The sequence below is a fragment of the Canis lupus genome, chromosome 4, assembly GCF_048164855.1.
Source record: "Canis lupus baileyi chromosome 4, mCanLup2.hap1, whole genome shotgun sequence".
NCBI lineage: Eukaryota > Metazoa > Chordata > Mammalia > Carnivora > Canidae > Canis > Canis lupus.
The window spans coordinates 48709013-48732595 of NC_132841.1; the positions used below are offsets into that span (position 1 = coordinate 48709013).

At 37.3% G+C, this 23583-nt stretch overlaps 1 long non-coding RNA gene across 13 annotated transcripts in view; it reads left to right on the plus strand.

The window, feature by feature from the left end:
- Positions 1 to 23583, plus strand: part of LOC140632342 (uncharacterized) — a 227227-nt gene that overhangs the window by 171278 nt on the left and 32366 nt on the right. For all 13 annotated transcript variants that reach the window (XR_012029869.1, XR_012029870.1, XR_012029867.1 and 10 more), the window contains one exon: positions 2497 to 2633. This is a non-coding gene — a long non-coding RNA (uncharacterized lncRNA). The remainder of the gene's footprint in view (positions 1 to 2496; positions 2634 to 23583) is intronic.

Genomic DNA, 23583 nt, shown 5'->3' on the forward strand with positions numbered 1-23583 from the left:
TAGATGCTGGGTACCATGACCTCCAGGCCCTCTTAGCCAACAGACCAAGGAAATATGTGTATATATGTATCTTTAAATATTTCTATATTATTACCATCTGTTCTTAGGCCAAATATGTGTTCATATGATATCTCCAACTGTATTGCTGCATGGATCATGCTAGCTTTTTGTCCTCTTGTCTTTAACCCCATTATAACAATGAGAAACCTGGCTCCTACCATCCACCTTCCATTTACTTAATTTTTCAATTACAGTATAATTTCAAGTTTGTTAGCTTCTACCCCTGAAGCTACTTTATCAACTAGAGTACAATGCTTATGTATAGTTCCCTTTACCTTTTGTATTCCAAATTCCACTCATTTTTAAAGTTCTAAAGTCAGCACTTTTCCCCCAATGCTTTCCAGTGAAGTCGTTTCATACCTTTGTAATACTGTTGGATTATTTTGTCACATACTGCTGTCCATCCTGTGATCCTGACCTCCTAAATGATTTTTCTTAAAGTTTGCACACATTGCGGTACACACTTGGTGCTACACAGTTCTGTGGGTTTTGACAAATGCACTGAGTCATGTATCTGCATTACAGTGTCATACAGAATAGTTCTTTCTGCTGCCATAAAAAAATCCCTTGTGTTCCACTTATTCATCTCTTCTTCCCTCTCTACCCTCCCAGACCTCTAGCAACAACTGATTTTTTTACAATACTGATATTTTTTATTATATTTATAGTTTTGCTTTTACCAGAATATCATATAGTTAGCATCATATGGTCTGTAGCCTTTCTAGGCTGGCTTCTTTCACTTAGAAATCTGCACATTTTTCTCCTTTGGCTTCTTTCAAGATTTTCTCTTTGTTTCCACTTCTCTGTGGTATGAATATAACATGCCTAAGTTATTGTATTGTATCAAGCAATAGAAATTGAGGTAAACAGTCTTCTGGTATGAGAATTTATAGTAATCTGCCTAGGACTTGGGCTGTATTTAATGATTGCTATATCTATAGATACCAGAGATTTCAAACTCCTCTGGGTCTTTGCTTTCATCTTTTCTCTTGGTTTTGAGCTTCCCTCAGTACTTCTTCTCAGTCTGTCTGTCTTGCAGCTTTTTCAGCTGTAATCCATAGTTTACACTAAAGCATTTTTGGCATGGTGGTAAAGTATGGGGAGAAGGAGTGTTCTATCATCTTCTAATTAAATTTCAGTCTCTTAGGGGCCTTATATTTTGAGATCATGACATTCACAATTGTTTTTCCAGTGGTATACTTTTATCCTCAGTGTCCTCTACTTTTTTCTCTGCCTGCAACATTCTCAACTTATTTCCTTGAAGTTTTGAGCCCTATTGATTGTGATTGTTTCTTCTCAGGTGAGACAGTAAAGCTAGGGTGAAAGGAATGCCCTTCCACAACTAGGATAAGGGTCCAGAAAAGTGTTTTTCTCTGGAGGAAAGTTCTTTGTTATGGAGAAGACTCTGGGTATATTTCATACTGATTACTAGAACTGCCAGAACCAAGAGGAAATTTTCCTTATATCTTTACTGTAAGCACCTGGTGGGATTCCTAGAGGTAAAGCCCATAAAAGCATCTTTTTGCCTTAAGATTATAGCCTCAGGAACTTCTTACTCTCATACCTGACCACATTCAGTCTCCTGTCAAAATTACCATTTGCTCCGGATTGAATACTGTCCCCCAAAAGATATGTTCAGGTCCTTGAGGAGTCCATTCATGCCCAAAAACTTACATGTGATTTTTCAGGCTCAAGAGTAGGCAGTTTACAAAGGCTTTCCCTGCCAACCCTAATGAGGAAGAGCTATGTTCCCTCCACCAGATTCATTGCACAGTCAATGAACTAAAGTCTCTGAGGGAGTCTCTGGTCAAGGACTTGGGACCTTCTGGCCAACTATTCCCTTGCACACATCTGCATTCCTAGCCTAAGCACTTGCATTCAAAAGTCTTTTTTATTGGGGCCCGCTTTAGGCACATCTGCCAAAACCTCCTTACTCAGGGGAGAGTCCCCTGAAGATACTTTTTCTCTGCTCTGATTCAGTCTTCAGTACTTTTCCATTCCTTGTCCTTCTTCCATCCTTCCTCTGGCCCCCAAGTCAAAAAAACCCTGCAGGAAGTTGTTGTTGGGGGCTCCCTCAGCTGTGAGAAAGCTCCCTATGTCTGTGCGGATCTATCTGGCCCTCCACGATTACTATCTCACCAGGAAAAATAGAACAGAGGGTGGTCAGTGCCTTCTCTAGTGTAGGCTCTTGCTTACACTATTGAGATAAGAGATTAAGGGCTTGACTGTGACTTTCATTTGGCTTGTTTCAATTGGCTACTCCAAAACTTGGCAGTTCACTTCCATTCAGCACACCTCATCTCTTTCTAGTCCTAAACTTTGTAGCTATAAATGAGACCTTATTTGGAAATAGGGCTTTTGTAGATGTAATCAAGTTAAGATGAGGTCATACTGGATTAGAGTAGGCCGTACATCTAATGACTGTTATCTTTTTAGGAGGAAAGAGAAGGAGACTTAAATACAGAAACCAGATACATACAAAGAAGAGCAGCCATGTGAAGACAGAGGCAGAAATTGGAGTGATGCATCTACAAGCTGAAAAAATGCCAAGGATTTCTGGCAACCACCAAAAGGTAGAAAGAGAAAAGAAAAGAATCTTTCCTGGAGTTTTCAGAGAGAATATGGTCCTGTTGGCACCTTGAATTCAGATTTTTTGTCTCTAGAACTGTGACAGAATAACTTTCTGTTGATTTATGTTGTCAGTTTGTGATCGTTTTTTTATGGCAGCCTTAAGAATCTAAAGCAGATTTTGGTACAGGCAAGTGGATGCTGTAATAAATACACACACACACACACACAAAGGGAAAAAAAACAACAAACAAACGTGGAAGTAGATTTGGAATTGGATGGTAGAGGCTGGGAGAATCTGAGGCACATGATAGAAAAAGCCTTGCTTGCTTCGAGGAGAGTTGATGGAAATGTGGAGGTTAAAGGTGTTTCTATTGAGGTCTCAGGTGGAAGTGAAGAGCATATTACTGAAAACTGGAGGAAAAGTCATCCTTGTTATAAAGTAGCAGGAAACTTGGCTGAATTGTGTTTAACTTTTGGGTGAAAAATAGAAAATATTGAAGGCATGGCCTGGTTTCTCCTTGCTGATTGGAGTAAAATGTGAGAAGAAGGAGATGAATTGAGGAGAGAATTGTTAAATGAAAAGATTAGAATTTGATGATTCGAAAAACTCTCAGCCTATCTATGTAGCAAAATATACTAAAACATGTTCTGGGTAGAGTGACAAGAGGGTATTGAAGCAACCTTTTGGGTTCAGAATGTCTACCTTAGGTCTGTTGCACTATTGTATTTTGGAAGCAGAAAACTTATTTTCTAGTTTCATATGTCCACAGGTAGAAAGAAATTTTGCCCCAGAAGGGATTATACCCAGAATTTCACTCATACTTAATTTAGATTATTTCGATGGTAAGACTTGGTACTTTTTGAGTTGACGATACTTAGATGAGATTTTGGAATTAGATTTGATGCTGAATAGGGTTAAGACTCTCAGGGATATTAGGATGGAGTAAATGTATTTTGCAAGTGGGAAAGACATAAATTTTGGGGGCTGGAGGGCAATCTATAACGGGATGAGTTGTATCACCCCTCAAAAAAAAGATATGTTTAAATTCTAAACCCCATTACCTGTGAAAGTGATCTTATTTCAAAATAGGGTCTTTGCAGATATAATCAAGTTAAGATGAGGTTATACTGGGTGACTGGTGTTTTCAGAAGAGAAAATATAGGGAGAGATCTGATTATAGTAAAATGTGAGAGGAAAGAGAAAAATTGAGAAAGTAATTGACAACCAAATGAAACAAGAACTTGAGGATTTGGAAAAATCTCAGCCTATCTATATTTCACAGAGACATTGCACAAAAGGAAAGCATAGAGAAACACAGAAGGAAGACAGCCATGTGAAGACAGAGAAAAAAATTAGAGTGATGCAGTCATAAGCCAGGAATGTTGAGGTTTGCTGGCAACCACCAGAAAGTAGGAAGAGGCAAGAAAGGATTCTTCTCCAGAGGCTGCAAAGGGAGAATGGCCTGCCCACATCTTGATTTTGGACTTCTAGTCCAGAACTGTGAGACTAAATTTCTGTTGTTTCAAGCCACCAGGTTTGTGGTAATATGTTAGAACAGCCTTAGGAAAGGGATGCCTGGGTGGCTCAGTGGTTGAACATCTGCCTTTGGCTCAGGGTGTGATCCTGGAGTGCTGGGATCAAGTGCCACATCAGGCTCCCTGCATGGAGCCTGCTTCTCCCTCTGCCTCTCTCTCTCTGTCTCTCATGAATAAATAAATAAAATCTTTTTTTTTTTTTTTTTAAAGAACAGCCTTGGGAAGTAATATCATTTATATTTATAACTTTATCAGCTTCTATTCAGATCTTAGCTTTGTCTCTCTGAATGAACCTGTCTCTTGAGATTTTGGGCTGGTGGTTTACCCTGCAAATTCAGTTTTCTAGTAAGTCTGAGAAAAGTAATTTACTTTTAGTTTAGCCATATGTTCAGCTTTTTTTTTTTTGGAATGAAAACAATGACTTCTGAACTCTTTACATGTCAAAACTAAACCTGAAGTTCTCCCTGTTAAGTTACTTTTGATTCCTGATCTTTTCCCCTTGTACTGATCGGCATTTCTTTCTATCTTTACAAAATATTCTGTGGATGTCTGTTTACCATAAGGCCTTTACCATTGAATATTCTCTTACTCTTTAAACTTCTGACAATATTATACCCATGTTTAGTCCTAGATCAGAATATCAGCTACTCCATGAAATCTCAGATTTCTCCCCTTGACTGGTTAGAACAAGTCTTTTACCATGAAGAACTTGGAACATTTCTTGATCATAGTACTCATTGAATTTTATTATAGATAATTACTCAAAAATAAGTACTCCTAGCATATTTTTTCATATTTCATGTATGAAATATATTGTATTTACTTAACTTACTTAATTGTAGTTGAACAACTTTTGAAATTTGTTTAATATCTGTTTTTCACTTAAGAATATTACTTTCATAAGTGAAAGAGATATGTTTTTATTGTTCAACACTATATCTCCATTCATTTATTGAACACATTTCTTTGAATGTTTTCTAAGTGCTAGGCTATTAGAGAAGGAATTGGGGATATTACTAACACCAAAAAATTAGAGAAGGAATTGGAGATATTACTAACACCAAAAAATGTATTGTCAATCCTCTTATAGTCTAGCAGTAGAGGAAAACACATATGCACACACACACAGGATTATATAAATTGTAATAAATACCATGAAGGGAATAAATGGAATATTGGGAATTAAGACTAACTATATATTAGGAGCCAGCCAGAATAGACTTCTTTTCAGAGGTGGCATTTAGGCTCAGATCTGAAGGATAAAAAAGAATGAGACACCAGAGGATAGTAGAATTGTGTCCAGCTTTCCAGTCTGAGAAATCATATTGTATGGCACTAAAGTGGAAAAGACTTGAAATTTTTTTACACTGAGAACTCCTGAATCAACAACTATGCCCCATACCTTTGTGTTTATAATATATATCATATCACATAGTAGGAGAGGTTGCCTCCAAGGAAGAGGAGTTTATGAGTAGATTGACTGAATCACATGTTACTTTTTAATTTAACTTAATTTAATTTTACAACAGCTTTGAAAGGTCTTACCATTTTTTATGTAGAAAATAGAGCCTTGGAAGAGCCAGATTTCTAACCCAAGGCCATAGAACTGGTAGTGGGAGAGGTAAGATATGAACCCAGGAGTTTATGATAACAAATTTCTTGCGCTACTGACCATATCATATTGCTTCCTAACAACAAATGACCATTGAGTAAATGAATAAATTAAAGCTGGAAAACCTGCTAAATATGCATATTTAAATCACTGTTATACTATAGTAGATTTAGGATTTTATCTTAACCATTCTTGATTGGATATTTTAAGTTATGTTAATTTTATGTGGATATATCATTCTATCTCAGTTTTACAATAGTGTATTTATTACTATGACAACCATTTGTAATAAACCACTGTTTACCAGGCCTAAGGTGATCAGAAGTTCAGGTTTCCAATCTGGCTATTTATATCTTAGAAGCAGAGTAGAAATATAAACCATTAAGCAGTGGGTTTATAATTTAACCCAATATAAGAATGTATAGCATTCAAATGAATAAAATAAAATGTGTTTTGGGAACAATTTGGAGACATTTTATATTTAATGGATTCTAAAATGTAAGACCCTTTTCACCTATAGCCTCTGCAGCTGATAGCCTTCTGTTCACCAGCATGGAAAAATATGTTTCATATTAAGTGATGGCAGGGGCATCTGTTTCTGTCATTTTGGCTGCACATCAACTTCATTTCACATATGCAAATTATATAAACTCTTTAAAAAGGAGTCCCATAGTATAATTGACTTTGTATTAAGAGTTGTGAAATTTATTTTCCTAGACCTTGATTTAACCCCTGGGTAAACTTTGAGTGCAATTCGTGGTCAGAGATTTAGGATATCTGATCACTTTAGGGAAGGCCAAAGCCAGATTACAGGTGTGTAGAAAGATGGGAAGTATAGTTTTGGCATAAAATGGGGGAGATGGTTAATTTAATGGATAGAGCCCTGGGATGCGAAAATATGGTTCCAAATATTAGTCTACCCTGGATAGATATGTGAATTTTTGCAATATGTTTTTATTCCTCATAGAGTGAGATGTGTGAGGGGCTTAACCATTTAGTTGCAGGACATCCCAACATGCCACAAGTCAACTACTGATGACGTATGCGGTGATTTTAGGTAGTCTAATGGCATGGCTTCCAATAATCTTGAATCTCATAAGCAAAAAGTTTCCTCCTGATTATTTTGATTTACTCAGGAAGGCAAAGTCTAAGTTTGGTGTTGGTATGTCTTTATGACCTCTCCAATACCTTATAATCTCCTTTTATTAATGGAAGGAGGCCCAAACTCAGTCTTTAATAGAATAATAGCTAACTGAAATGTCATAATACTATTTTGTTTTCCGTATATACATTTATCATTTGTGACAAATGCTACTGTGAATTGGTTACTTGTATTTTTTTTCATTTGAAATATAGCCATTTAATTAACAAAGACATTCAATTTAGATAAAACTGAGTAAACAATAGCAAAAATGTTATATCAACATTGTAATATCATTCATTCATTCAACAAGTATGTACTAGTGCCAGTCTCTATTCTAAACAGTGGAGGAAATAATGATAAATGAGAGATATGATCCCCTTTAGCAACTATACAACTTAGAAGGGAAAGAAAATAAGAAAAAAATGAATGAATATAAAATATATCACGTTGTGATAAATTCTAAAAAACAAAGCAGAGTAAGGGGATAGAGAATAAACGTGTATGTGTGTGTGTGTATGTGTATGTGTGTGTATGTTCACTATTTTAAATATAGGATACTCAGAATGGGGGGAGTTTTTGGAAGATGACTAGAATAAATTGAAGAAGTAATCTATGCAAATATCTTGGACAAGGTGATTATATGTAGAAGGAGCAGGAACTATGAAGTTCTGAGACAGAATAAACTTGATGTGCTAGAGAAATAGCAAGAAACCCATGTGGCTTGACATGAGTGAATATGGCAGATGGTATAGAACAATGAGGTAAAGAAGGAGGAAGTATAACATCATGCAAGGCCTGAGAGATAGTGCTACTTAGTGAGATGGGGAAGCATAAGGGAAGAGGTAATTTGGGGATTTTAAAGAAGGCAGGTTTTATTAAAGAGTTGAATTTTGGACATGTTAAAGTGAGATGCCTTTTGGACATCTAAGTGGTGATGTTTAATAAGAAGTAGAGTATATTGGGATGCCTGGGTGGCTCAGCGGTTGAGTGTCTAACTTTGGCTCAGGGCGTGATCCTGGAGTCCTAGGATCGAGTCCTACATTGGGCTTCCTTCATGGAGCCTGCTTCTCCCTCTGCCTATGTCTCTGCCCCGCCCCCCCCCATGAATAAATAAATAAAACCTTTAAAAAAAAGAAGTGGAGTATATGAATCTGAAGTGCAAATGAAAGGTTACAAAAGGATATATGCTTGAGAGTATCTGTATGGATAATATTTAAAGTTGAATGTGTGATTAGCGAATGAATATAGATTGAAAGAGAAATGGGCTAAGGATTAAGCCCTGGAGAACTGTAACTTTCAGAAATAAAAAAAAAAGAAGAAACCAACAAGAAGGCTGAGAAGGAGGTAGATAGTGAGGTAGGAGAAAAACTCAGGATAGTGTGGTATCATAGAAGCCAGGTTAAACATGTGTTTCAAGAAGGATAGAGTGATCAACTACATTAAATGGCTGTTAATAGTTTCAGTCAAATGGGAACTGAAAATTGATCATTGGATTTTGCAAAATGGATATAACTTATTACCTTGATAAACATGGTTTACTAGTGTGAGAAACGCAATGTCTGATTATAATGGGTTGAGGAAAAACATGGAAGTAAAGAAATAGATCCAGAAAGAATGGAAAACATTTTTTTAAAAATTAAGTTTTTATTTTAATTCTAGTTAGTTTCAGGTGTACAATATAATGATTCAACACTTCCGTACATCACTTGGTGCTCATCATGACAAAACCCTTCCCCCCATCCCCCTCCTCTCTGGTAACCATCAGTTTGTTTTTTTATAATTAAGAGTCTGTTTCTTGATTTCTCTCTCTCTCTTTCTCTCTCTCTCATTTTGGAAAAAAAATTTTTTTGAGCAACCTTGCCATAAAGGGGATAAGAAAAATGGAACGGTAGGTGGAAGGTGATATGGGGTTTGGCTGATGGTGGTATCACTACTTATTTATATGCTGATGGGAATTATTCAGTAGGTGAATCATGAAGATGGAAAGTGAGTTTTGAAGGATTTTTTTCTCCCTATTTTAATATTCTTGTTTGTAGATAGGATTTTGCAATCCAGGAGGTTAAATGAGCTATCCAAAATCATACTAGCTAGTAGACTAAGCTTTCAGATTCCTAGTCCAGAATTACCCTTACTACCTACATTGTTTCAATGTGTATAATCTCTGGGCTAAGGTACTTGGCAAAACATATAGAAGTTACCATTATTGGTTTTCATATTATCTCGAAGGAGCTTAAAGATGAGAAAAATTTCTGGAAATATACCATACCAAAATCTTGAAAAACTGAATTTTTGGGACAGGCATTACTTTTTGTTGGCGTACAAGGAAAGAATGGTGAATAAGGAGTAATTGGTGGAAAATATTTGGGGTTAAAAGAAACACATAAAAGCAGTAAATCAAGAATGATTCTGGTATCTTCACAAGGCAGTGCAGTGCACCAGTTGATTAGAACCAGAGGTGGGTAGCAACCACAATGAGGCCAGTAGATAAAATGATTCCAACCTGTTGTTAAGGGATGTGAAGAGCCTGGGAGAAATTTCAGCCAATTGTGGCAGGAAATGGGGAGTTATTGAAATGTTCTGTGGTAGGAATGAGGATCTGGATGACATCACACTAATTTTATTTGTGGAAAAGTTTGGGCAAATCCCTAAAAACCTGAATTTTTAAGTCAGAGTAGGCTGCTGGGGTGATAGCAACAGAAATTAGTAAAAGAGAAAAAGATTGTAGGAGTGTTCAGTTCAGGTTCTTATGGTCAAATATACAACAAGAAATTGTCAAGAGACATTTGGCATCAAAAGCTTGGAGCTTGGATAAATAGGAGGAATTAAAGGTAGAGTTTTCTGAGGCTATCACATAAACTTGAGTGTTGAATCTATGATGATATGGTACAAGAGTAATTTTAAGTAAAGGAAGAACAGGGGGTCAAAACAGAACGATTGCAAATATCCACACTCTAATTTCTTTGAGCTTCCATTTCTCCTACTCTGAACTGTGATTGATATTATATACCACATGTATTCACAGTGGTTGTGAGACTTTCATAAAGTGACAGATGTGAACATTCTTTGAAAATATGTGGTGTTATTTCAGATGCAGGGTGAAATTACAATGACAAATGATATAAACATGATCAAATAGGACAGCATTTCAAGTTATCTAAAATATACTGAAATTATGGAAAGGTAAAATTATGTATCAATAAGAGTGGCTTTAATAGGTTTTGTCAGGGCTGGCTGTTGGAACTCATGTACATATGACTTCCAAACTTTCAATTCCAAACTTGAATTTGAAAGTGTAAAACAACTGCTACAGAAGAACATTTTTTAAAAATTCAAATTGAGAGAAGTTGTATAACTATTGCTTTAAAGAAGCAGCTGGTAGCATATGTCAGGACAATTTGGAGCTATTATCACCTCTTTAAGATACTGAGAAAATTGAATTGCTGACTAATGTAGTTGGGGGTGAAGGTCACCTTTCAAAAACCCGGTGACTGCAGTATGATCCTATTTTAAAAATCCATCTTGCAAAGTTGCAGTTGGAAGAGAGCTTTCCTCTTACAACAAGTTACATTTTAAGATACATCAAGTTTGACTATAGATATAGATATAGATATAGATATATCCACATAGTGTATATATGTATCACTGAAAGAAATGCCCATCTTCCTTACCTTTTTCTATTCTCCTGCTATAGAAACCAGTTGTGGGGAAGTGGGATTAGGGAGAGTTTGGATGATGGTAAAAGGAAAAACAACAAGACAAATTAACATTTCAAATATGTGTTTTTTTAAGTCATTTTGTTTCTGGGGTGGTGATGTGGGACAGATGTTTATGTTGTTCATGCATGCACTGTTCTCTGTTAGTTTCTTAGGCAAAGATAGAACCTGACTTGGTATGAGCAAGAGAGAAACTGCTCTGCATTAAAATGTATAATGCTGTCTCCACTATTGGCAGGAAAAGCTTTTGCAGATAAATTTACATTTAAATGTAAAATACTGTTTTTCCATGAAAGTGTGTTTGCATGTATGTATGTATGTGTGTATATTACACTCTGATAGTTGAAAGTATGAAGGGGCATATCTTTACCTTACCACTGGTGGTGACTCTTCAAAATGCAAAATAGTAGGAACATGATAAATATTTTATGTTTGGTGTCCTATTCAGTTTGGGCTGCTATAACAAATACCATAGACTGTGTGGCTTATCAACAACAGAAATTGATTTCTGACAGTTCTAGAGGCCAGAAGTCTGAGATTAGGTCTCCAGCAAGGGCACATTGCAACCTCACGTGGTATAGAGGAGAGAGAAAGCATGTTCTCTCGTGTCTTTTTAAAAGAACACTAATCTTATTCCAAAAGCTCTACCCTCACAGCCTAATTACCTCCCAAAGGCGACATCTCCCAATACTATCACACTGGGGGTTAGGATATTTCGATATGAATTTTGAAAGGACACAAAGATTCATGCGAAGCATTTGGAGAACTGACTGATGAGAAAAACAAATATATTGAAAGCCATTGAGATCAATGAGATTTGGAGTGTCAAAACTCTTTTTTATTGTGTGGCTGGAGACTTCAATCACCTTTTTCTAGAATGAATGAAATTCTGGAAATGTACTGGAGTGCTTAATTGTGTTTCACTATGAACCTTGAATAAGGGAAGGCAATGGATTCTATGACAAGTTTGAGAATTTCTTCCAAGTGAGGATGGGAATTCATATTTTGAAGGGACTCATTTTTGAGGATTGAGAAGAGGACAGTCTTATAGAAAAATAAAGCTAGAGACTATAGATTGTCATTTAAGAGACCCTGTAAATAGCTAACTTTTATAATTTTTTCCCTCAGACTATGAGAAAAATTGTATTCAGTATCCAGGTCTAAATGTTTTTTTCTTCACTATAGCTTATGTCCAGAACTTCAGAAAAATCTGATAAAAACACACAGGCTTGTGTTAGAGTTTTGGGGAATCTGTATGTGGTGGTGGTGGGGGTATACAGAGAGCCCATGGACCATCTAACATCATTAGTTTGACTACTCTTTTCTTGACTTTTATGTTTTTGAAATAAAATGCAGGCAACAGTTAGGAAAAGAAAGTCATAACAGAGTTGTCCAACATGTCAGACAACTTGGCTTTGCTGAAACATTTTGTGTGTTAGGATTTTGGCTTTGCCATTAATAGCTTGGAGACAGGACATTTAATGTCTAATAAGGCAAACTCATTTAGACCATTTAGCCAATGCAATGGTTAATTTTTTGTGCCAACCTGACTGGGCTATAGTGTGCTCAGGTATTTGGTCAGACATTATCCTGAATGTGTCGTGAGGTGTTTTTGGGTGAGATTAACATTTAAATCTGTAGACAGAGTAAAGCTTATTGCCCTTCCGTGATGTGAGAGGGACTCGTCTAATCAGCAGAAGACCTGAATAGAACAAAAAGATCCTCCCCTGGGTAAGGGATAATTCTTCTTGCCCGATGGCCTTTGAACTAAGTAGGGCATTGGTGCTCCTGCGTCTTAGACCTTTGGACTTGGACTGGACCTAAACCATCAGGTCTCCTGGACCTCCAGCTTGCCAGTTCACCCTGCATATCATAAGATTTGCCAGCCTCCATAATCATATGAACCAATTCCTTACAAGAAATTTCAACCTTCTTCTTCTCTCTCTCTCTCTCTCTCTCTCTCCTCTCCCTCCCTGGAGGACCCTGGCTCATAGAGCTGCTGTCTTTAGTTGATCTTTTAATATACTTGCTTCCTTCATTAGTGAGTTCTCCAAAAATATTATGTTTACTATTTCCCTACTGCGTGCCAGGCACTATGCCAGCTCCTGAACGTTCAGTACACAACACTACAGAGATTGCCTCTGCTTCTGTTGAAGCTCACAGATTAGAGAGAGACTGACAATATACTAAATGTTTTTGTTGCCTTCTCTCTGCCTTCTTCTCTTCTTCTCTCTAAAAATGTATAGAGAATCTTATATTTACAGCATAGAAAAAGAAGAGAGTAACCCAGAGGCACACTTCACCTAGTCCAGGACATAAAGAAGGCTTCCCAGAAACAGTGGCATTTAAGTTAGGTCTTAAGCAGTGAGTAGGAATTACCCTGTGATGGTGTTTGAGGGTTAGTGTGGAAAAAGAATGTTTACAAAGGCTCTGCACTCATATAGGACTTCACATATTTAAGGTATTGGTGTGTCTGGAATGTAAGGAGGGAGAAGAAAGGTCAAAAAGTTGTAATTGAAAGGGATCAGATTACATAGGGCCATTAGGCTATATTAAGAATTTGAGATTACCTAGCCTGTGACCAAGAAATGAGAACAGAAATCACTGTGATTTCACACAGAAATCACTCTGACTGAATGCCAGCAGGACAAAGGTGGCCATGGAAGACCTTTTGGGATGACAGAGTTAACCAGATAAAATAGAAAATTGCTTCATTTTGGGTGTTGTCAGGGCAAATAGAAGCAGGTAGATAGTACTAAGTCAAGGAAAAGGAGTGAAGCTGACTTTGTGGGGTGATCAAGGGTTTTGACCCTTAGGTGGCTGAGATGCCCACACTGAAGTGTTAAGTAGGGAGGTGGAGCTCAGAAGATAAAAATATTGGAGTCTTCAGGGTGTATGAATGAATGAACAGACATTTCTTCAGAAAAGAAATACATATAGCCAACAAGCGCATGAAAAAATGCTCAACATCATTCAGCATCAGGGAAATACAAATCAAAACCACAATGAGATACTGATGCAGGAGAGTTTGGTTCTTGTCTCATGGAGTTGAAGAATGAATCTCGTGGACAAAGGAGAGTAACAAAAGCACCAGAAGTTTATTAAGTAAGGTACCAAGAAAGCTCTCAGAAGTGAGAGGGGGTCCTGACAGCGTTGCCACTGAGGGCTTTTTGGACTGGCCTTTTATAGAAAACCTGACTAGGGAGTTGATGAACTTGAGATTTCTTGTGCCATCTTGAGTGAATGACATCTGACTGTTTTGAGTCTCTGTAATTAGTTGATAGCCATCAAAGGAAGATATTCCCTCATATTTTGGAGCCAAGGGGCCACATTTACTTCCTTATCTCTGTTTTTGTTGCCTTCTCTCTGTTGCATCTTAGTGTTTTTGGTGTTTATGGGAGTCTGACCTTGGGGCCTCCTGGTGTCCTTGGTGTACAGAGATTTGTGAGAGCCAGACTCTGGGCCTTTCCCTTATCTTTCCTGCCTAGCTCTATCTGTCCCTTACACAATACCACCTTACACCAGTTAGAATGGCTAAAATAAAGAAGTCAAGAAATGACACATGTTGGCGAGGATGCAGAGAAAGGGGAACCCTCTTGCACTGTTGGTGGGAATGCAAGCTGGTGTAGCCACTCAGGAAAACAGTATGGAGGTTCCTCAAAAAGTTGAAAATAGAGCTACCCTACAATCCAGCATTTGCACTACTAGGTATTTACCCCAAAGATACAAAAATAGTGATCCAAAGGAGCACCTGCACCCTGATGTTTATAGCAGCAATGTCCACAATAACCAAACTATGAAAAGAGCCTTGATGTCCATTGATAGATGAATAAAGAAAATGTGGTACATATATACAATGGAATACTACCCAGCCATCAAAAAAATTGAAATCTTGCCATTTGCAACAATGTGGTTGGAACTAGAGGGTATTATGCTAAACAAGGTAAGTCAATCAGAAAAAGACAATTATCTTATGGTCTCATTCAAATGTGAAGTTTAGGAAACACAACAGAGGATCATAGAGGAAGAGAGGGAAAAATAAAACAAGACAAAAATCAGAGAGGGAGACAAACCATAAGAGACTCTTAATCATAGGAAACAAACTGAGGGTTGCTGAAGGGGAGGTGGATGGGGGGATGGGGTTACCTGGATGATGGACATTAAGGAGGGCACATGATCTAATGAGCACTGGGTGTTATATGCAACTGATGAATCACTGAACTCTATATCTGAAACTAATAATATATTATATGTTAATCAATTGAATTAAAAAATAAACACATGGAAATATAAAAAAGGGAAAAAGATAAAAAATAAAAGGATAATGTAAAAAAATTAGTTTTTTCTTAGATTAGGGCTTTTTTTTTTTTTAAGATTTTCATTTATTTACTCATGAGAGACACAGAGAGGCAGAGACATAGGCAGAGAGCCTGATGTGAGACTCATCCCAGGATCCCAGGATCACACCCTGGGCTGAAGGTGGATGCTCAACCATTAAGCCACTCAGGCATCCCTTGAGATTAGATTCTAAGAACAGAAGTAAATCATGTAAAAGGTTTACTCAGAATGTGACACCATCAAGCCCTGTTCCTTAAAAGAAAAAGGAAATCACTCTGACTGAATGCCAGCTGGACAAAGGTGGCCATGGAAGACCTTTTGGGATGACAGAGTTAACCAGATAAAATAGAAAATTGCTTCATTTTGGGTGTTGTCAGGGCAAATAGAAGCAGGCAGATAGCACTAAGTCAAGGAAAAGGAGTGAAGCTGACTTTGTGGGGTGATCAAGGGTTTTGCATTAGAGGTGATACACTTAGGTGGCTGAGATGCCCACACTGAAGTGTTAAGTAGGGAGGTGGAGCTCAGAAGATAAAAATATTTGAGTCTTCAGGGTGTACAAATTAATCCATGATATGTATCCAAAAGGTTGCTAAGGACAGGGGGGCTATAGAAGGCAAAAGAAAGAGGACCCAGTACTGACCCTGAGGGATGCCTAACATCATCAATCTAAGAATGCTGGAGTAGATTTTAAACAGGGGCATTTGCTTTGTCAAGTGGAGGAGCTTTTGGAGATTTTAACTGGGAATGTTTTGCAATGGTTGATTAAAACCCTTACCCAAAGTGACCACTGATGACTTTCCCCTCTACTCTTGACCCCTCACCTAGAAATTCCTTCTCTTCCTCAGTAGAGCAAGTTCATCTTCTCACCCTCTTTTCTGTCCCTAGATCAGAATAAACTTTCTTCCTTACCCTCCAGGTGGTGTTAGGTTTATCTGACTTTAGTCAACCTCTCTCCACTCTGTAGTTTAGCACCAGACTTCAATGTTTCGCTGAATTTTATCTAGGACAGGTAAGTCCCTGAGGCATCTTCAGAAACAAGTGGGAGGTATTCAAAGCTCCTAACGAGGATTTGGTTTAGTTTGCTGATTATTGGCACCAGAGTTGAGTCAGGATTCTTAAGGAATAGAAATGCTAACCCTTTCAGGACCTGCAAATCTTTGCAGTCAGTATCCATGAGTGTAACTTTAAAAGTAGTTCAGTGCATTCTCCCACATTGGAAAAGTACATTTTCAAGGGGAGAAGAATTAAGGCTCTTACCACAATCAGAGTCCTATTTATCAAGGGGAAGCCAATTTTAAAATATAAGGATTTTTAGATATACTAACCCCTAGAAATTTTTTATTTCAAACCTTTCTGTTCCTCATCCTTCTGGCTTTGAAGATAACCTTCAGAATGTAAATTGATGCAGCAAGGGTTGAAGCCCAGAACCAAAAATTCTGATGCAATATTTCAAAGAATGTTGTGGCCTTTCTTCTGTGCTGACTGCTAAGAACGCTGTCAGTACTTAAAGTGGAAGAGCAGTCAGGTTTTGTTAGACATTAACTCAGTACTTGCCTTGAGAGTTTGAGCTCTTCTAACTAGTTAAAAAGCACTGCATAGGGATCCCTGGGTGGCGCAGCGGTTTAGCGCCTGCCTTTGGCCCAGGGCAGGATCCTGGAGACCCGGGATCGAATCCCACGTCGGGCTCCTGGTGCATGGGGCCTGCTTCTCCCTCTGCCTGTGTCTCTGCCCCTCTCTCTCTCTCTCTCTGTGTGACTATCATAAATAAATTTAAAAAAAAAAAAAAAAAAAAAGCACTGCATAACCTGTCTTACCATGAACGGCTGCGTCTTTTATTGTGGCATCTGACTGAAGCTTTCAGAAGCAATATATTTCGACTACATATAGCAGAGTAAAGAGCTCCAAAACTTTGCATCCTAGCAGGAATAATGGGATTGTGGAAGATTTTAGGTTCAATTCCATTTACAAGCAATTGCTTAAGGCCTAATATGTACAAAGATCTGGATTAAGTATGAAAATATAAGACAATCACTATCCTCAAGGGGTACACTGTCCAGGGAGGGTGGATAGGACAGATATAGAAACATAATTACCATATGTAATAAAAAAACAGTACAAATTTCAAAAGTAGGAATGGCCCTGTGGTTGCTATTATTTTTTTTAAATAATGAATTCTTTCCCAACAATGACTACCATTGACGATTTATTTAGGGTTGGTACTGTCTTAAGTGCTTTACACATTTTATCTCAGTTAATCCACACAACAACCCATGAGGTCAGTAGCCATTCTGTGGTTGAGGAAACAGGCTGAGAGAAGTTAAGTTATTTGTCCCAGATCTCATAACCAATAAGTGGAGAAGGGGGAACTGAACCTTTACTCTGTTGAATTTTAAACTCCTTACCATAACTAGTTTCCAAATTGTTTCTTCAGAAAGGTGAGTGTTAATATGGGATCTGGGAGATGTAAATTCCAGAAAGACAATCCCAGAAATCTCAAGGAATTGGGGATAATGCATTTTCTAGGCAATTCTTAGGAGTTTTTCTTCATGAACTGGAGATTTCACAGCACCAGGTTTATGAGGACCACAACTAATGACCCTAAACTGACAAAGTTAAGGAAAGATTTAAGATTTAAGTGAAGTGTTATTTCCTTGTAGTCTATTGATAGCTACCCACCCCATGTAGGAATATAAACACCTAAATATATAGTTATGAAAACAAACATTTGATAGACTTTCTACTGCTAGATGGTCTAAATGTTGCTGTTTAATGAATTAAATCAGTTTTGTTTTTCCCTCTATTGGAAGGTACTATGGGAAATAGTATTTGACTTTTCTTGGGTAATTATTTTATTTTTTTTAAAGATTTTATTTATTTATTCATGAGAGACACACACACAGAGAGAGAGAGAGAGAGAGAGGCAGAGACACAGGCAAAGGGAGAAGCAGGCTCTATGCAGGGAGCCTGATGTGGGACTCGATTCTAGGACTCCAGGATCATGCCCTGGGCCAAAGGCAGGTGCTAAACCGCTGAGCCACCCAGGGATCCCCAAGTAATTGGTTAATTTTAAATGGAATATTGAAAAGGAACATATGGATCCCCAAGTAATTGGTTAATTTTAAATGGAATATTGAAAAGGAACAGAATCACACATTTCTGTGTGTTTGATTCAAGTTTATTCAAACTTAATGGAAAAAATTTGTTTATTTCCATTTTTAAAAAATAACAGATTCAGAGCAAAAGGAAAATATAGCTAAAGCAATTAAAAACCCTTATTTTTGCAGTTAGTAAATCTTTAGACGCTGAGACTATTATATATTATAATGCTATTTTTGAAATAGCATTACTTAGACAGGTATTCTCTACTACTTGGGTATTAACCCTAATATGAATTTCAAAGATACAGAAATGTGAATATGTGAATATATTTTAATGGGAGTTAGAAGTTTGTAACTTTTATTATCCCTTGAAACTTCAAATTCTACTAATTATTACTTACCTAATACATTAAGTAAAGCATTTTTAGTAAACTTATTTTCAAATAGATGAGTGAAAATTCATATATTATAAACAGATCATTTAATTTTTTACCATTTTCCTTAAATGGAAATTTAGTTTTTTGCCTGACAAATGGAACAGAATTTCCATTTTTTCAGTCTTATTTTCTTATTTATTTTCTTTTGTGTGCCCCTTTTGTAGTTGAGATAAAATGGAGAATTAAATTTTGTATCAAATTGCCTTAAAGATGTCAATAATTTCCTCTTTGCCTCCACAGTCACTTTCAAGGGACCTGCCCTTCCTCTAGCTCCAGCATGGGGTGTCCTTTGAGCTGTGTGACTTTCATCCTCAACCCTTCTATTCCTATTCCTCTTTCAGGTAACTCATCTAGGGAGCCAGGAGTGGGTCCCGCACCTCCCTTGGCCCATCAGGTATGGGTTAGAGAAATGAGACTTTTGTGGGCAGCTGAACTAGAAGTCAGTGCATTCTCCTATCTAAGTACTAACCAGGCCCAATGCTGCTTAGCTTCCAAGATCAGATGAGATCCGGTGAATGCAGAGTAGTATGGCCATATACAGCTCCTGTGCATTCTGGTGTTGAGTTCTCTATTCTTGATAGCCTAGATGAGGGAGGCCATTTGTAAACCATGGAATAAATAAATGACTTAAGTGAAGAGCTGGTTTAGAGTGAGAGACACAAAAATGCACAAAGACACAGAATATAAGGGACATATCCTCTCTTCCACCCTGTAGCCCTCACCCCAACACCTTCCACTCCCCCACATACCTAGCTGCCTGACAACTTTTTGGTGTTCTGGAGACCCTGCTGTAATTCTTACAGTGATATTGGTTGAGAATGAAATAAAAGCAGTTTTTCCTTGAAGTATATTGAGAAAGTGTTTGTGCCTTACAATCAAATGGGAACTAACACAGGCAAAAAAATGATTCTTTATATTCAGTCTTGAATGATAGAGGATGCTGAGTGTTTGACATGTGCTTAAAGCTAATACATTCAGTATAATAGATATATGGTGTTTTCTCCTGTCCAGCACCCATTTGTTTCTGATAATTGCCATTCTTTTGATAATCATACTTTGATTTTCCTTTGGCATACCTCTTCTCATTTTTTCACTCATATAATTTGTACAAAGTTGATCTCTGTGTCCAGACCAATTCAGAGATGGGCATATTACTCAAGTTAGGTATATGGCATCCGTTCTAGGAATGTGTCAGTTATCACTGGAAAGAGAAGTCAAGGGCAATGTAAGCCTGGAGGTGCTAAGAGCAACCACATGGAAAGAACCTACCAAATGATAAAGCCAACACAGGGCAAAGCTGAGCACACTGTGTAAGGATTGACCCTGGCATCACTGTTTGAACTCCTAGATATGGCAGTGTCAAAAGGAAGAATTATCACTGAACTCTTTAGTTTTTGAAGACAATGACACCCCTCATCCTGTTTTCCTCTATGGCAGTTTGAGTTGGTTCTGTCACATATAGCTCATAATATTAACCAAAATACCCCGTGAATGTGACATGGGAAACAGAAGACCTGGAACCTGTCCCTAAATAATTTGCTGTAAGTAGGATAAGGAAGATTAACAGGCATGTAGTCATTAAAAAGAGTATAAAATGTATTATTAAATGTCAGACTACTGAAATAGTGTAAACATTATCCCTTGAGATGCTGATAGTAAGGACAGTTTAGAATCTCTATTAATTACATAGAATCTGTATTCAATCTTGAATTACATTTGAAAGTGCTGCCCCATCTTCATAGTCAACAGATATGAAGACAAAATATGTGGAATGTGGCAGGTAAGCACCTGTATTTTGCATCAGATCATAAAGAAATCTGAAGAAAAATCACAAGAAAAGCATTTGCATTTCACATTAGACAAAAGAAATATACTAAGAAATCATGAGAAAAACAAGCAACTTCCACCAACAGCAAAAATTAAAGCAAAAACTAAACCAACCAAATGAAACCAAGAGAGATGTGTTTTTTTTTTTTTTTAAGATTTTATTTATTTATTCATGAGAGACAGAGAGAAAGGCAGAGACACAGGCAGAGGGAGAAGCAGGCTCTATGCAGGGAACCCGATGTGGGACTCGATCCCGGGTCTCCAGGATCACACCCTGGGCTGAAGGCAGCGGTAAATCACTGAGCCACCCGGGCTGCCCAAGAGAGATGTTTTTAAAATTGATTATGTTAATGTTTTCTTTGATTCTTAATTGCAATTTGGGATTATTGCATCCATTTTACTGTGTATCTTTGCCAACCAGGATACTAAATATATTTTGTTTTTCACAAATGCCAATTTACTATCCTTTTTTATGTACACAGGTAGGCTGGTATAGGAGATGTAGAGAACAGAACAGAATAAGCCTCTCTGAGCTCACGGATTTCTAAAGAGGTCCATGGTTGGGCTTCAAGGGCATCTGTGCTTCTCTAGAAATTTTCAAAATTTGTGTAAATGTGCATTTTTTTTTGCCTTAAGAGATGCTGTAATTTTCATCAGTTTCTCAAGGGATCTATGATCCCAGAAAACATTATAATGTCCTGATAATTTAGGGCCATTTATAAGAAACTATTTATCATAGCTACATATTAATATATGCTATCATATTAGGATATTATTGGCATTTTGAAGTAAACTATAGATAATGTTAAAATCCTAAGTAAATTTTAGAATTAAATGCGTTTTTCCTACATAAACTATACTCATGCAGGCTGTCAGCCATGTAAAAATTATTTCAGGATATTTAGCTTAAAAATAATAGCAATTATTATCTGTATCAAAATTATATTTTGACTAATTCACATTTATTATCTAACTCTGCTAGATAATAATTTTAACTTTATGGATATTAACTTTGTTCTTTTTGAATGCCTTCCTCCACTTTCGAGAAACAAATCTTCACATAGCTCCTTACCTTTACATTCTTTAGCTTTTTCTTTTTTTTTCTTTTTTTAAAGATTTTATTTATTTATTCATGAGAGACACAGAGAGAGAGGCCAGAGACATAGGCAGAGGGAGGAGAAGCAGGCTCCCTGCAAGGAGACTGATGTGGGACTCTGTCCTGGACCCCGGGATCATGCCCTGAGCTGAAGGCAGATGCTCAACCGCTGGGCCACCCAGGCGTCCCTGCATTCTTCAGCTTTTTCACTAGTGAAGGTCTATTACTTTTTAACATTTCCCATTTGAAAAATCTTAGGGAAAATATTTAGTCATTCACATACTCACTCCTGTTTCCCCAAGGCTAAGAGAATGGGTACTATGGCTAGCAGATTTTATTAGAACATGTTTTGATAAAAGTACATACCCCAGCCCCTCCCAGGGGCCTATTATTCCCAGGAGATATGAAGGATGATGGGAAAATTAAATTATAAATATTGACTAGAAGGAATGTATTCCAGGAAGGCATGTGAAATATGGCACAAATATTTAAAATATCACAAAAATTTGCAAGTTCAACTAGAGTGGTAGCATTCCCTCTGGGGTGTAAAAAGTACAGATTATAGAAATAGACAAGGGTCAGATTAGGAAGACTGTGTATGCTATGATAAGGGATTGGAATTTTATCCCGTATACCAGTGTATTGTGAATTCTGCATTGGCCTCATAGGATGAAGGGGGGGATTTGTTAAAATGCAGGTTCACAAACTCAACATTAAATACAAAGAATCCAAATCACTGGAGGCCTCAGAGCCTGCATTTTAAAAAAGCACCTCAGGTGACGCTTATGTCCACTAAATACTGAAAATCTCTGCTAAGAAAAATAGAAAAATATGAAGAAATGAAATAGTACAAATGAAAACATCTGTTAATATGGCTCTGGGCCCCAGATTAAGTTGGTTTAGTTCCATCTGGCAATGTGTTAGCTTCAGGCATGTGAGGGCTGCACGTCCTGTGTATACGTTTCAGAGTGATTTTTTTCTAGCTAAGCATTTCAAGGAAAACTCCCTGATGGTGAAATAAATATCCCTACTTTAACTTATCCAAAGGAAGTTTTAAAACCCTAGAAAACTTGGGATCCCTATAAGCATGAAAAGTTCTCCTTCAAAGCAGAAGCAGAGATTCGTTTTTTTTTTTTTAAAGATTTTATTTATTTATTCATGAGAGATAGAGAGAGAGACAGAGAGAGAGAGAGAGAGAGAGAGAGGCAGAGACATAGGCAGAGGGAGAAGCAGGCTCCCTGTGGGGAACCTGATGTGTGACTTGATCCCAGGACCCCAGGACCATGACCTGAGCAGAAGGCAGACGCTCAACCACTGAGCTACCCAGTACCCCAGAAGCAGAGATTCTGAAAGACACATTAAGAAAAGAGACTGTAAGTAGAGATGACTAACTGGAGAGATGCTGATATTCAGTGTATGGTCCTTAATTAGGAAAATTCAAGTGCTAAATAAATGTCCAGTTTGCCTAGGTTTTTTCAGACTACCTTTACTAGTCAAGTTTACTTATTAGCATCAGTGAGGAAAGGTTTCTGCTACAGTGGATTTTTCTTTGTTATACTGCCCTTTATATACGGCATTTGGGCTAAACAAGTGTCCTAAAGATTTTGGTTATGGGTTCCCAGTGTTTGACCCAGGATTTAGGCTGAGTAGGCTTAAGAGATTACATGAAAATCACTAGCTTTTTTCTTTTTTGAAAGCAAAAAAGTCTGAAAATTGGGTTCATTTTTAGCTCAGAATAGTTAACCTTCCTGGCCTCAGCCCTAGTGTTGAAGAGTTGTGTGCTCTTGAGATACTATTTAATATTTTACAGTTTTGACTGTGAAACTGGGATAATAATGCCATCTTGTTCATCCCCACAAGACACTGAGAGTCAAATAAAATGATATAATGGAAAAACTCTATTGAAATATATACTCTTTTATAAAAGCAATGAATTATTATATAAAAGAAAGTACAGCCAGATATACAAAATTTATTGTAAAATATATCATTGCCTCTAGGAGTTCAAAATCTAAGACAACACATGGGCAGGAAGAAAAGAGCTCCCTGCAAATACTATTGTAACTGGGAAAAACTGTGAAATCTGGACATAAAATAAGTGTCAAGATTCTGGAAATCTGCCCGTTTATAGCAGAGTTGTTGACATCAAGT